This window comes from Dermacentor andersoni, chromosome 9 (genome assembly GCF_023375885.2).
Source record: "Dermacentor andersoni chromosome 9, qqDerAnde1_hic_scaffold, whole genome shotgun sequence".
In the NCBI taxonomy this organism is placed as follows: domain Eukaryota; kingdom Metazoa; phylum Arthropoda; class Arachnida; order Ixodida; family Ixodidae; genus Dermacentor; species Dermacentor andersoni.
In genome coordinates, this window is record NC_092822.1 from 122,106,143 (window position 1) to 122,121,400 (window position 15,258).

At 46.4% G+C, this 15,258-nt stretch overlaps 1 protein-coding gene across 3 annotated transcripts in view; it reads right to left on the reverse strand.

Moving 5' to 3' along the window:
* The window catches only part of LOC126529666 (muscle calcium channel subunit alpha-1-like), a 607,411-nt gene that overhangs the window by 250,409 nt on the left and 341,744 nt on the right, over positions 1-15,258 (reverse strand). The gene's annotated exons all lie outside the window — the stretch shown is intronic.

A 15,258-nucleotide genomic window follows, 5' to 3' on the forward strand; every position in this document is an offset into this window, starting at 1 on the left:
GCCGGGATATTCCGGACAGACTATGCCTGCTTTGTGAACTTTTATACGAAAATAGCCAGAACACGATATCAGATTAAAAGCGGCCAAACTACGCTACCTGGCAATCCACACACACCAACCAAATCAAAGCAACCCTTGCCCTAAGAGAGACGTCATAATAGAAAGATCTGGATTATATTGACCCCCAGCGACGTTCTCACGGGCAGCCAAATCTCTGGCCGCATATACTGCGCTGAATTATTGGCGGTCGACCATAATGTCGCTGCACAAGTGTTTTTGCATTCCTCCCAAAAGTAATTCGACCACTGCGGTCTGGAACCAAAAAGCTCGACCTTGACATAAACTGCATAAATTCATGGTACCTGAGCAGTCACAGGAGGAGGCAAGAAAGAGAGAAAAACAAAGAATGGCAGAAAGGCTAACCAGGCTGCGATACATTTGCTACCCTAGACTGGGGGAGGGTGAAGCGTGCAGAAAAGCAAGAAAGAGGCAAAGAAGAAAAAGAAGGAAAGGGAGAACACTGCAGTCATGTACAGTGGTAGGGGGGCGGGGGGAACGTGAACGTTTTTACGGGCTTGCGCAAAATTGCGCCTAGACAAAGAAACGTCATCCGTGCGATCCAAATTTCCTGCCAAAGTACACCCACGTTTCTACGCTCAGTGACCACGGACAAAAAGAGGTAGTAATAAAGAACACGAGACAGAACAAAAAAAATTCTGCTCCTTCTCTGAAGCACAAGGCGGAGAAAAAGAAGTGGGATCAGCTCTCTACGTTTTAAACGGGGGAAAATAAGGGAGCTGTCCCGCACAAGACAAACGTACAGAGAATAGAGTTTCTCCTTTCGTACCTCTACGCAGCCTGTAATCCCGGATATTTCGCTTTTCGCCAGCCATTTCTCCGTTTTATTCGTCCCAGGTTCATGTGCGAAATGCAGGAAGCGGCTCTTCTGCAAAGCCGATAAGAAGCCGGCTAGCATTTGCCGCCTGCAGCGCACGCTCGATTCAGGAAGCCCCGTTTTCGCTTCCCTGCTTCGTTGTGCTAGCTTTTGCCTATTCTTGGCTGCTAGGACCTAGAAAGAGGACATTCTCCTCCTATTCTTGTTCTCAAGTACAGCGTGGTTCCATATACGCCCTATATACCACATGAGAGTTGAAAATGCGAGTGGTGGTTCCGCTTTTCACCAAAAGTTTCCCGATATGACCTCTGTTGCCTTTGCATCTGCGCGAGAGGAAAAAGCGAGAGAAGTCCACTGGCAGAGAAGGCCACCTTTGCTGAAGCGGCAACAACCTCCTTCACGTCCTCTTCTACATCCAACCAGTCCGAAAATGGGCGCCCCATCTAATGACGATGATCCTGATGGAATGAACATATACATCACGCGTGGCAATACTCCCTCCCCCTAAACATGCATTGTTCTGATGCTAAAACACGATTGAGTCAAGTCACAAACAGACATGTTCCGAAGAAAAGAAAGCACAGAAAGAAGCACATACGTAACGTCAACAAGAGAGTTCAGAACAGGTAAGTCACTGTGAATAGCAGAGCTTCATCCGAACTACATACACGAATTAGGGCGCAGGCTTACGGCGGGAACGCCGAGAAGAGCCTGCTGAGATCATTCAGTAATTCACATCGTTTAGGCGTTGCAAAACTGCCTATGGACCAAGGTAGCGGCGTATCGGCTTTGGAGCGGCCTCGTTGACGTATCGGGCTCCACACCCAAACGTCGAATCGAATACCGGGGTTTTACGTGCCAAAACCACGATTTGATTATGAGGCACGCCGTAGTGGGGGACTCCGAATTAATTTTGACCGACAGGAGATCTTTCAGGTGCCCCCCAATGCACGGGTCACGGGCGACATTGCATTTTGCCCCCATCGAAATGCGGCCGCCGCGGTCAGATTTTGATCCCGCGACGTCGTCCTTAGCAGCGCAACACCATAGCCGGTAAGTCACTGCACCGGGTACACACAGACGGCTGTACGCGACCACTCTGTGGCGAAAGCTGTAACGGTGGGCATCATAGCTTTGCTTACACTGAATACGAAGTCGCGCCAGCTGACGAGCTTCTACCCGTTCGGCGAAGTAGTCCGCATCCTGGAGAGAAGTTGTCCGTGTGTAAGGCAACAGCATCGCGTCTAGCTTGGTGGTAACTTGGCGTCCGTACAGTAAGCGAAAAGGTCTGAATTATGTGGCTTCCTGAAGCTCAGTATTATAAGCGCATGTTATGCATGGAAGCACATCGCCACAGTTCTTGTAGTCATCGGTGACGTACATGTAAAGCATGTCACCAATTGTCTTGTTCAAGCACTCGGTTAGGCCACTGCTTTGCGGATGGCACGCAGTATCTTTCGATGTGCAGTGCCATTTAGTTCCATGACTTTGTGCACAAGCTGTGCTGCAAAGTCTGTGCCGCGATCTTTGATGGCTACGGCTGGCGCACCATGGTGGAGAACGATGTTATGAACGAAGAATAGCGCAATGTCGGAGGCGATGGCTCGCTGAACTGCCTTGGTTTCGCAATACAGGGTAAGATAATCGGTGGTGACCACAAACCATCGGTTGGCAGCAGAAGGCGTCGGAAATGGACCGATTAATTCCATACCGGCTTGCTCAGTAGGGACCTTTGGGGATTAACAGGCTTGAGAAAAGCAGCTTGTCGCATGGGCGGAATCTTGCGATGTTGACAATCACGGCAGGTCTTCACATGGTGCTTCACAGACTTACTTTGGTAGTTTAGTCGAATAGTTCTTCTAGCGAATTCTGGTCAAGGTACGAGTAAAGCTCAAGTGGCCAGAAGAAGGTTCGTCGGAACAGGCGTGTTGAGTCCCCTCGCGGTGTCCTGAGCAAATAACAAGAGTGTCATCTTGCTGGAAATTGTACTTGTAAAGTATGTCATTGTGGAGGCAAAACGATGACATGTGACGTAGGAATTCTCGACGAGGATACGAGGTGCGTCCCTCGAGGTAGTCGATGAGTGGTCGCAGCGGTAAGCCTTCTCGCTGCTGTTGGGCTAGATCAGATACTGCAAGAGCAGCAAGAAAACGTGTTCGGGTTGTCCACTTCTATTTTGTCCTGTCTGCACGCCTCACCTTTTTACAGCAAGAAAATCGCAGTCGTCTTCGAGATCGGTGCTGCCAGTGTCAACGGAAGCGTGAGACAGTCCACGTCGCTATGTTTCTGCCCCGACTTGTGCAAAATTGCAGCATCAAACTCCTGCTATTGTAGACTGCATAGAACTAGATGTCCTGAGGGATCTTTTATATTCGCCAGCCAACCAAGAAAATGGTGGTCGCTTACCAAACGGAAAGGCCGTCCGTACAGGTAAGGTTGAAACTTCGTGATGGCCCACACGACGACGAAACACTCCTTTTCAGTAGTAATTTCTCTCCAAAGATTACAAAGTGCGGCTGGCGTACGCAATAATCCGTTAAACACCTTGTTGTAGCTCCACAATAACAGCACAAATGCCAACGTTGCTCGCATCCGTGTGTAGTTCTGTATTGGCATCGGCGTCAAAGTGGCCCAGAGTTGGAGGAGGCGGGTCTGGACCTCGCGAAAGGCGTCTTGTTGTTCTTGCGCCCAAAGAAATGAGACGTCGTCCTTCGTAAGCCGAGTTAGTGAGTGGTTCAGCGAGGTGTAAGAAAATTTCATCGAAGCGACGGCAGCAGGCGCGAAGTCCCAGAAGGCGCCGGACTTCCCGCTTGTTTGTAGATGTCGGGAAATAGGCAACAGCCGTAGTTTTCCCTAGCTCGGGTCGAATTCCAGCATTAGTGACGACGTGGCCACGGAATTTGAGTTGGTCGCAGGCGAAGTAGCAGTTTTCGGGTTTAAGGGCGGTACCAGCGGAGACCAACGGTACGAATGGCCTTAAGGACGGTTTAAGTCACTCGATGTGTTTTTGAAATGTTGTTGTTGAAATACACGAAGCAAGATTTCCACTTTAGGCCAGATAAGACAGTGTCCATCATTCGTTGAAAAGTGGCAGGCGCAGAACACAAGCCGAATGGAAGGACCTTAAGCTTATACAAGACGTCTCCTGTAACAAAGGCAGTCTTTTACGGTCACGCTCATCCACTTTAATCTGCCAGTATCCACTGCGCAAGTCCATCGACGAAAAATAGCAGGCATGCCGGAGACGATCTAAAGAGTAATCGATGCGGAGCAATGGATAAACGTCTTTATTGTGACGTGGTTGAGTTTGCGGCCATCCACGCGGAGCCGTAGGCTGCCATCTTCCTTTTTCACCGACAATACCGGTGATGCCCACGGACTAGTGGAAGTTTGCATAATGTCGTCTTCGAGCATTTGCTTGACTTGGTTAGGAATGGCATCTTGCTCGTTCTGGGAAACCCGGTAAGAATGTTGGTGCACTGGTCTCACAGTCGCCTCAGTGATGATTGTTTCGTGACTCATCGGGAAGCGGAAGCAGAACAAATTGAACGAGTGCAGAAGGCCGAGAAGACTCCTTCTGCGCCAGCGCCAGGTTCGGTATCACCTCTTTGCGTCGTGGGTACAGCTCACCGACAGTTCTGTCAAAGACGAACAGACTTGTGATACATCGAGGTGTTCAAGAGCGCTATAGCACTGCACCGAACCAAATGCTGGAATTCTCAGCCGAAATTCGTAACCATGATCGCAGATTGCTTGCCGTGGAGTTCAACAACACCTCTTGCAACGCAAAGTTGTCCACCTAGTAGGACGGAAAGATTCCCTTCGGCGATTCCGGGAATATTTTCACTGTACTCACACTCGACGACAACAAAAATGCTCCTCCTTGATGGTATTGCAACTGTGGTATCAATGACACACGATGCTGTTCACTCTGATGGGCATTTATCCGGTGGTACTGTACGTTGGCTTAAGAATGCGACGAGCAGGGCCCGCAGATTGATGATGGCTTGATATTCCCAAAGAAAATCCATTCCCAAAATTATTTCCCGCGGGCAATGAGGCAGTACGACAAAAGGACCGATAAAGTAGAATTTCGTATTTGAATACTGGTTATGCACTGGCTCGTTGGTGCTACAAAATGACAAGCGGTTGTGCTCAGCTAGGGACCGTGTCAAGGCGTCGTAACCTTCTGTATCCAGATCCCTAGGGTATCGGGCTACCCCGCACCTCCACCATTTGGTCGCGAGAGGAAATGCGAACAAAGTCCACTGGCAGCGAACGGCACGTTTACTGAAGCGGAAATAACCGCCAACGTCGTTCGTGTCGTCTTCTCCATCCAACCATTACAAAAATAGACGCCTGATCTCATGACGATGATTTTAAAATGAACATGTCAAATAATCGTGGCAGTATATACTTGGTTTACACGTATCATGTTTTCGCGATTTATGTTTTAATGCAAAGTTATTCAAAATTCTCATCTACCTGGACACATGGATGCGTCAAGCTATTTGTCCATGTTCCCAGCATTTCTCTGGTACGTAGTACATAAATAAATATAATGAATGAATGAAAAGAGCAATTAGTTAATCAAATAACTAATTAATAAAGTAAATAATTATTTATTTATTTATTAACTAGCTTGTTAATTCACGATTTAATTACTTGGTTGACTTATTAATTAATTACTTAATTTTTTTTTTGCCTCTGTCTCGCTGCTTCATTTATTTGCGTTTCGCTTCGTAACGCAAGGACATTCCCTGCAGTGTTATTCAAGTACTTTCTTTTTTTTTACTGTCAGTCTTTCTGTCCGTCTCTAACCGTCACTTGAGTCACTGGGTAGTACGTGGTCTAACGAGCAGCACTGAGCTGCTGTGTTGATGGAACAGGGTTCGTACCAAACCATCGCTATGCTTGACCCTGACCACTCTGTATTCGGGCAGTTACTCCTTGCTTACCTTGGTGAGACGGGCCTCGTAGCCAAACTCAAAGGTACCAGCGCTACTCCAGCCTCGTCAACCGCCAATGATGATAGTCAAGAGAAGAGGACAATATGATTGAATAAATACGTTTCAAGAACCAATCGTCAGAACAACTTGGGTCCCTGGGTACGCGGCACTGGGTATGTACGGCTGTTTCGAAAGCATATTCGACCCCAATTAGACAAGTGGTGACAATGTGCAACTGAGTATGTGCTGAACATGACTGAGCCTCTTAGGCGTCAACTTGGGCCACTGAGTATGCGCAACAAAGTATGTGCCGCTCTTTAATGCACTTCTTTCAATCTAACTTGGCTCAGTGGGCATGTACCACAAGTTAGGCACCGATCTTCAATGAACCTTGTCGACGCCAATTTAGGTCATTGTGCCATTGGGCATGAGTCACTCCTCATTGAACCTATTACAAGTCGACTTAAACCACTGGGAATGTGCCATTCTAAGAAATGACAAAGATCTAAAAATTTTCGCCGTTTGGCGGAACCAAGCCACGACGTATATAGTAATACAATCATCTCTTACACACGCCACACGCGGACTTAGTGGAGGTGCCATCAGATGGCACAGCTTGTCCAGAGAAGAAGCATGAGAGAGGTGCCTGCTGCATACATGTCTCATACATGACACTTCTCTGCGGTGGCAATACATGTCGCGACACTGCTTCAATGCGAACTGCATTGAAGTTAACAGCCATCGTGAGTTGGCTTCGGCCAGCATTTTATTGTTGTTGCTGTTGTTGTCGTTATTATTATTATTATTATTATTATTATTATTATTATTATTATTATTATTATTATTATTATTATTATCGTTCCTTCAACACAAAACTCCTCCAAGTAGTATGCAGAAGCCTCTTATTGTTGCGGAGCAAGTCTACAGATCAGACCAGAAAAAGAAAATGCAAGCCAAGACTCCAAAACTTTAAACATCAATCTGCAAATTCCGCTTGTGGACGACATTTCACTTACATTCTAGTAACGACAGCGTTTTATGAGTATACGCAACTTTTATAACTTGAGTATTTTTTATCAATGAATCATTTTGGACACTTCATCCGACGCAACGTATTTGTTCTCTTTTTTCACTCTGCGAGGCGAAAATGTTTGGTTTGCGACAGATAGGCAAATAAAAAAAAAAGCAATATCACACAACCGCTAAGGCTGTGGAGAATAAAAGCGCGATGAGCCAATAAAAAGAAAGCACTGCGATGCCCGCACAGTCATTACCGCTAGCGGGTACCGAGTTCCCGGAGGGTTAATTAGTGCATTTCAACGGGAAAAACGACAGCTGGCGCCAAGTGCCGCGAGCACCGCAGCACCCGCGAACATGAGCGCGAAGAAGAGGGCCGACAAAAGAAAAACGACAGCGAATAAAACAACAGCGCAGCAGAGGCGCAGCTCCTTCGGACATGCTCGACAGAAGGAACGGGCTGTGTTCAACGCGAGTAATACTGATTTAGGCAATTTCAACAAGGAACGGTTTTTCCTTTAGATATGGAAACAGCCGAAAGGCCAGCGCAGGACTGCGAAGCAACTTCATAGCGAAGCGACAGTTGTTCTCTCGGTGCTTTTACTTTTAATATTCCAAATAATCCCCAGGAAAAATTTCAGCGAAATAACCGTTAACATTAATAGTCTATCGTTATAGACTCCTCTGCACTTAATTCCAAACCTGCTTTCAAGCCTGTCCTTTCAGACTTGCCTTCAACAAGAAACACGGGACGTATTCAAACCTTTATATAGGTTGCTTTTGGAGCATCTAAGTTCGGACGCCTAATTTTCGCGCACTTCACCGAATCGCCTACCGTGCTCCAGGTACCGAGTGAAGGCCGCTTACGGCATGGCTGCAGCGACGCAGAAAAGGTTGCGGCCAGAAGAGCCCGGGCTCTGCGTGGATTTGCAAAGGCAAGCATCAGTAGCTCTCACGCTGACCTTGCCCATTCTGGCGCCGCAAAGTCCTCCCGCCGTCGCTAGCTACTGCAGGCGCGTTCCAGGAAGCCCACTTTTGGCACACAGCCACGAGTGAGCGCCTTGGCGTTCAGCGTTGTAGCACGCAGATTCTCGAATCCGCCGCCTGTTCTACTGCCGCTAACGTTGCGCACGAAATACCTGCCCCTCGCTGCCAACTCTCCGATTCCCTCTGAACACAAATATTATTCTTAAACGCCTTGTTACAACTATGCTCTTTATATATGGGAGTTCAGCACTACATCAAACGGGAACCACTCAAGTTTCCCACACGATTGCTACTTGCTCCTTCGTACGTGGCGCTAATGTGTATGCACTCTTGCAACTCTGTAGCCAGAACACGCACGCATCGATCTCACGGCAGGTCAGCACATTATATAACGGCGCTGACATGCCTCGCCCTCTAGCGTCTGATGACGCCTTTGCCCCCACCATGATGAAGCGCCTTATACAGGCTCCTATAACGGCGAGAAGCGACGATATCGTCGACACTATGCGCAAGTGCGCAAAGCAATGGGCAGTGATGCGCGCTGTTTAACGGCACAAGGGCCGGCTATTGGCAAAGAGCGCCATAACTTATGTTAATGAATTTTCTATTTTGTATGAAATGATTAAATGAGCGACAAATGGTAGATGTACCGTGGCTGTATAATGGCCTAAAAGCAATTCGCTGTAAATTGCATAAAATATATGAGTATTAACATCATGAAAATGGCTAATGATGTCTGCTATGAGCAAAAATGTTTCGTCAGGAAGAGCCGATATAATAAGCCTGTATAATAGCACTAGTGCCAACAGTCCTTGAAGTCAAGGGCTGAGAGGCACGTGTTGTGAACACTTCTTGCACGTCCGATGCAGCGTACAAGCCGAGGCTGTGCCACAGACAACCAGGCCAAGTGATTTGCACAGTGCCTGCGTCTGCTAGAAACTATAGTGCTGTTTCAAAATCTAAAAAGTGGCTCGTGGCTCAGACATAATGCTGCAGGCGAAGCGGAATGCTCTCACGATATGCGCGATAAAAGTACTTTTTACGCTGGGATTCTATTTCAGGGCCCTGATCCAGAACATGGAGGACAGTAATAATGTCGCCGCAGCTATCAAATTTCGGGAGATCACTTCGAGTAAGGAGGTACGAGTGTGTTCCATAAGTATGTCCTATCCTTAAACTGCTAAAAAGCACTTGTTTGTGTCTTGCTGTTTTCTCGTATATTCATTTACCTATTCTTGGTTTCATCACATGGAGCTTATTTGAAACTTCAGCATCCCACTGCCTTTGCCAATATTTACTCAACTTATGGCGCAAGAAAGGCTTTAGGTCAGTAGGGGGGATAGCTGTGTGTCTATCTGTATGTTGAAAAACTTGTAGCGCCGCGAAACGGCGCTTCCGTGCGCAATGCCAAGAGCGCATGCGCGAGGAACTAGGTCACTTTTCTTCGTGAGCTTCGGGGCGAATAAAAGTTCTGTTGTTGTTTGGGACGCGTGGTTGCTTATACTCGCTTAGCTCAGCCTAGCAGCGCGTTCCAACAAACTACCGACGTGCCACTTTAATTGGTAGCTATTGCCTTTTATGCTACGGCCGAAGAGCGCCATAACATATGGTAATGAATTTTTTATTTTATATGAAATGAATAAATGAGCGACAAATGGTATATATACCGTGGCTGTACAATGGCCTACAAGCAATTCGCTGTAAATTGTATAAAATATATGAGTATTAAAATCATGAAAATGGCTAATGATGTCTGCCATAGTATGCCAGGTACCTAGCATATTATGACCAGTTGGTCGCCCATGTAAGCTGAGGGCATAACCAGTTTGTTCTGTTTACGTAACACTCTTCAGTAACAGTTCTGTAACAAGTTTGTTCTGTTCAACAAGGTTGTTCTGAACCGAATTGTTCTGTTTTCGTAGACTCGTTAGACCTCTAACGACGTTTAATGAGTCTGTGAACACGATTGCTTTTCTAATATTCATTTGCGTTATGTGTTTCACGGACGATATGATTGCATATGCTTCCCCAGTAAAACTACTTGCATGCGATTTAGTGCACCAGACAGTGAGAAAGACTGTCTCAGAGCTGCGTAAGCGACACCAGTAAACGATTTCCAAGCATCCGCATAAAATTTGGTAGAGGAATACTCCGGAAATTCAAGAAAATGCGAATGTATATGTGCATCTGGTGCCCGTTTTGATATTTGTACGAAATAGATGTCCTACTGCATGGTCTGACACTCCGCAGGCGGTGGAAGCTTAGTAGGAGCCAAAAGGGCATTCTCTAGAAGGGGGACGCCTGTTCCTTCTGACAGGCCTTCCCATAGGGAATCAGAGGAGGCCTAGTGGCTGGGCGGTTACAGAACAGCCTGGCCGTGGACAAGTGAATAATTGAATGACATGGATGCTCTACAGTTGATTTTACCTTCAAGACGTAGGAAAAGCTTAAATGTGTATTTGGAAGTATAGAGACCATTTTTAGATTCAACGTGCAGGCTTTGCCCAGGACTAGTCCTAAAGGCGCCTGTAGCAAGGCGGATGCCTAAGTGGTGGAAAGGGTCTAGCATTTTTAGAGCACTATGCGTAGCAGAATTATAGGCTATGGCCCCGTAGTCAAGGGGTGGTAATACTAGACTTTTCTACAAGCTTATATGGAATTTCCTGTTGCTTCCCCAGTATGTGTGTGACAAGAAATTCACAGCCTTGAGGCACTTTGCCTTAAGATACTTCTCGATGCGGGACAAAACTTAACTTGCCGTCTAAAATCATCCCTAAAATTTTGTGCTTACGGCTCACAGATAGCCGTTCTCCATCGAGATTTATTACTCGGTCCGGCAGCATACCTCTCTTGTTAGAGAACAGGACGCACGTACTTTGTTGATGGTTTAGTTCAAAACCGTTCTCGTCCGCCCACTTAGGCAATTTATTTAGGCAAAGCTGTAGTTGTCACTCGCAGATACTTAGATTACGTGATTGGTAACCTATCTAGATGTCATCGACTTATACAGAATAAAACGTAGTACGTGGCATGACCGTATGGATCGAGTTTATTTTGACAATAAATAAAGTACAGCTCAGCCCACCACCTTGAGGTACACGAGCCTCCTGCGTAAATGGAGGAGAGAAGATTCTACCAACCCTAACACGGAACGTGCGACAGGAGCGGTAACTCTGAATCACAACGAGCAAGTTGCCTCGAACTCCCATTTCAGACTGATCACGGAGGATTCCAAAGCGCCAATTTGTAATATACTGGCTTTCTCCATATCTAAAAATACTGAAAAGAGAACTGTTTGTGCACAGAGACATCACGGATATTTGTCTCGAGGTGGACAAGATGATGGTTTGTAGGTCTGCCTTCTCTAAAAGCGCACTCTAACGGATCGAGTACCTTGTTGCTTTTAAAGAAAATGGATGAGGCACCGCTTAATTATTTTCTCAAAGAGTTTTCATAAACAACTTGCCAGAGCAATAGGCCTATAACTACTGGGTGAGCAAGGGTCCTTGCCCTCTTTCAGAATAGGAATTACGATTGCTTCTTTCCAGGCGGACGGAATGCAGCCGGCAGAAACCAGTAGTAGTAGTGTTATGTGGTTTTCAGGGCGTAAGTGTTTCATTGTTTCCTACATTACTCTAGCACTTCCTCGTGCGGACACGTTACAACAAGTCAGTGAGGCCTGGAACTCCGCCGTGCTAAATGGACGATTGTATACTTCATTGGATGCACCTTTCCGAACCAGAGGCAGTCGCTCTGGTTGTCGCTAGTATTTTGGATGCGACGTTCTGGAAATCTGCTCGAAATGTGCTCCTAGATAATCTGCCTGGTCCTCAAGAATGTTTCCCTGTGTATTTACTAAAGGTAGAGGATGAGTTTCACGGCCTTTCATTTGTTCACCCTGTTCCATGCTTTTCGTTCGTCTGCATAAGAATTGATGTTACTTATGTATTTTTCCCAACTTTCCCGTTCCTACCTTGTCAATCACCTTGAAGTTAGGCTGTCTGTGGTTGAGGAGCTTCGAAGAAGATTCCAAGCCTCGTTTTGCTTTTTCCCGGCTTCCCTACACTCCTCATTCCACCATGGAATACACCGTCCTTATGGCAACCAATTTCTTTGGGGAATACATTCTGATGTAGAATCAATAACAAACGCTGTTATGTATGCTACTGCGTTTTCTGAGTAAGTAAAGTGATATTATTCCAGGGCAGGGGTTTTAGTTCGCGAAACGTCATCCAGTGGGCTGAATCAACTTTCCATCGAGAAACGTTTGCAGAGCACTCATGTTTTGTAAGGTTGAGAACGATGGGGAAGTGATCAACCGCATAAGGGCTATTAATCACATCCCACTCCAGATATGGCGCATTTGTACTGGACGCTATTCTAAGGCCCACTTAAGAAAATTTTTTGTGTGTAGGGCTGTAGAATTCTGGTTTTTGACGTGCGCTGCCACATGGTATGGCAGCGCACGTCCTGCCGCAAACATGCACGCCGGTTGAGAACGGAAAGCAATGTGCGCGAGGCGCGGGTCATCTACCAGCTGGCCCAAGCCAGGGGGCGCGCTGAAGTTATCTTCCAATCACGTAGTTAGGCGGCAAGACCAAAGCCTTAGGCAACTTTTCGAAGATCCAGGCGGTTTAGTGCGGTGTGGTTAAGAAAAAAAATTGCAAGGGCGTGCCTTGCGTAGTCCCCATTTGATTGAGCGTTGTTGTCAAATATGAACGTTCCTCACCTATGCCAACTTTCCTTGCTGTGCCCTTGAATTACGCTCCTGCTCGCGACTCCAGCATATTCAACAACGCCGCAGTAACGCATACCGTGAGTAGGTATTTGTGACGGTAATTTTACATAAAAACCAACAGCCAACCGTCCTTATCAAGAACAGCGTGCTAATATGTATCGATAACCTTAGGACAGTGTCATTAAGGTCTGCACTGTTTGCTGCGTCCTTCCGCCTGGTCTTGGGTGCGTGAACGAAAGAGATTAAATGGGGTTGGATGAAAATTTCACGTGGTGCTCTTGCAAAATGACAGGGCTTGTTACTTCCGATAGCAGCGGCAGAGGTTAGGGGATAAGGACACGATACAAAATAAACTGAACTAACGAAAACTATATATATATATATATGAGCGCGCGCGCGCGCGCGCGTGTGTGTGTGTGTGTGTGTGTGTGTGTGTGTGTGTGTGTGTGTGTGTGTGTGTGTGTGTGTGTGCGTGTGCGTGTGTGTGTGTGTGTGTGTGTGTGCGTGTGTGTGTGCGTGTGCGTGTGCGTGTGCGTGTGCGTGTGCGTGTGCGTGTGCGTGTGCGTGTGTGTGTGTGTGTTTAATTCTACCATTGCTGGACCGCGATATCTTACACTTACCCGCAACATCGACCTAAAGAGTTCAAAATCAACAAATCGACATCTTTCTTACTGCTTGAAGTAGTCTGCAGTCTGTTCTTTTTTTGGGGGGAGGGGCTTCTCGCTCTTAAAGCAAAACTCAATCAGCATGATGCAAGGAGCATCCGGCATGCTTAAATACTGCCTGAGCGTGGCACGACACGAAACAAGCGAGAACGAATGACTTCACAGGCGGAAAGAAGCGCAGGCCACTAAACGATAAATATAATCAGATCCATCCCCGCGGAAGCGATATCGTCGTCTGCCAAATTTCTTCCGTTTTCAAGCTTTTAGTAATCGCTGCGTTTCAGTGTGGGTCGAAATAATCGAAGCACAGATTGTTATGTTCAGTTGAAGAACATAATAACCGTCAAAAAGAAAAGCTACAAAAAGTATCAGAACTGAAAGCCAACGATGACGTTGCCATTCGCGCGAACCGCTACAGCTTCATGGTGGCCAGTGACACACGCGTACTATCTTGTGGAGGTGACCGGCGATGCATTTTCGCCTATGCAAAGGTACGCCCACCCTGCTTTTGTTGTTTCGTGTCACGCACAAGACCGTACGCCGGTGTCGCATGCATTTTCGAGTCCTTTTATACGAAGTTTCTCTTTATATAAGCACAGAGGAGGGGAAATATTACGCTGTGAAAGGAAGTTGTAAGACGTGAATGTGTGATTTCGCAGACTAACAGTTAAGAGCAAGAAGAGACAAAGAAGAATTCTATGTCAATTTCTGTGCTCTGTGTCAATTCTGCGTCAATTTTTTTCAGAGTACTCGAGGTTTGATATAACAAAATCCGGTGATGACACAAGCAAGGCTATGAAGCCAAAGATTGCAACCGCGTGTCTTTCTTGGCAACAGTCGCTTGATCGCCAGCGGCCTTCCGCTCAGGAATTTCGCCGTTCGCATGCCACACAAAACGGAAGTTCTTCGCCGCCCCAAGCTTTTTGTTGAGCGGAGTAGTTCTCGCTTACGTTTTGTTATATTTTCAAGCATTGAAGCAAGAATCCCGGCGTCCCTGGCCTCCTACGTATAGCGTAACGCGTCTCTCTCTCGCTCTCTCTCTCTATGACAGCTGAAATGAAGAATTATACAGACTATTTTTTTCTTTTTTTTTTGGTCTGGCCTTGCCAGAAGGCGGTGAATGACATAATATGAGTATGTTTCAGAGAGTGTGCTTCAAGAAAAGTTCATTTACTCTAATGAGCAAATTTTCACCACGTGTCGCAGCAATATTTTGAAACTCTAAATTAAGGCACCTGCTGCGCCATTCCAGTTCGTTGACGGCTTCCTGTAACGGCATCTGTGTTTCGCCCAACGGGTCTTCGTCAATCTTATCCGTTCTTTTCTTGAGCGACTGTGAATTCTTGTCCTGTTTCTCTAGACGTTTCATTCTGTCACCAAAAGTTTGCGACATTTCTCCTATCATCGCTAGCTGCAAGGCATCAAGGAAGCTTCAGATGCTGAACTGTAATTTCTCGCCAAGATGCCAGCGCATTTTTCTTCCCGACAAGATTCGCACTTCCATGTTTTCGCTACACATCCCGTATCCAGCGCAGCACAATTGTCACATCGCAATAGCTTCCGGTATTGAATATGTAGTTGTACAGAATTCAAGCTGGAATCAATTCATCGCGTGTGATTTTCACGGACAGAGCACTGTGTATTAGACGCGTAGGGTGGCACTTAGTTCATATGAATACTACACAAATGCGTTTTCATTATGTACACTGTTTGCACTTCATCTAGCTTCAAGTGTCACTTTAGTACGGTGAGCCATTGCGTATAGTTAGGTTCAATATGTCGGTATGATCTTGCATTACGTGACACTGTCAAATCCATCTTTTTCAGTCTACCTCCCCGATTCATGCAAAAATATCATTGGCAGTTTGTGGGCATATATACAACCTGCAGTTGAGTGGAAAGAACCAGGGGCAAATTTATGTAAGTACGTCGAAAAGATCTTGCGAACTCTGCACTTTAGAACTTCCCGACGGGACTTATCGATCACATCCTTTTTTGTCTACCAAA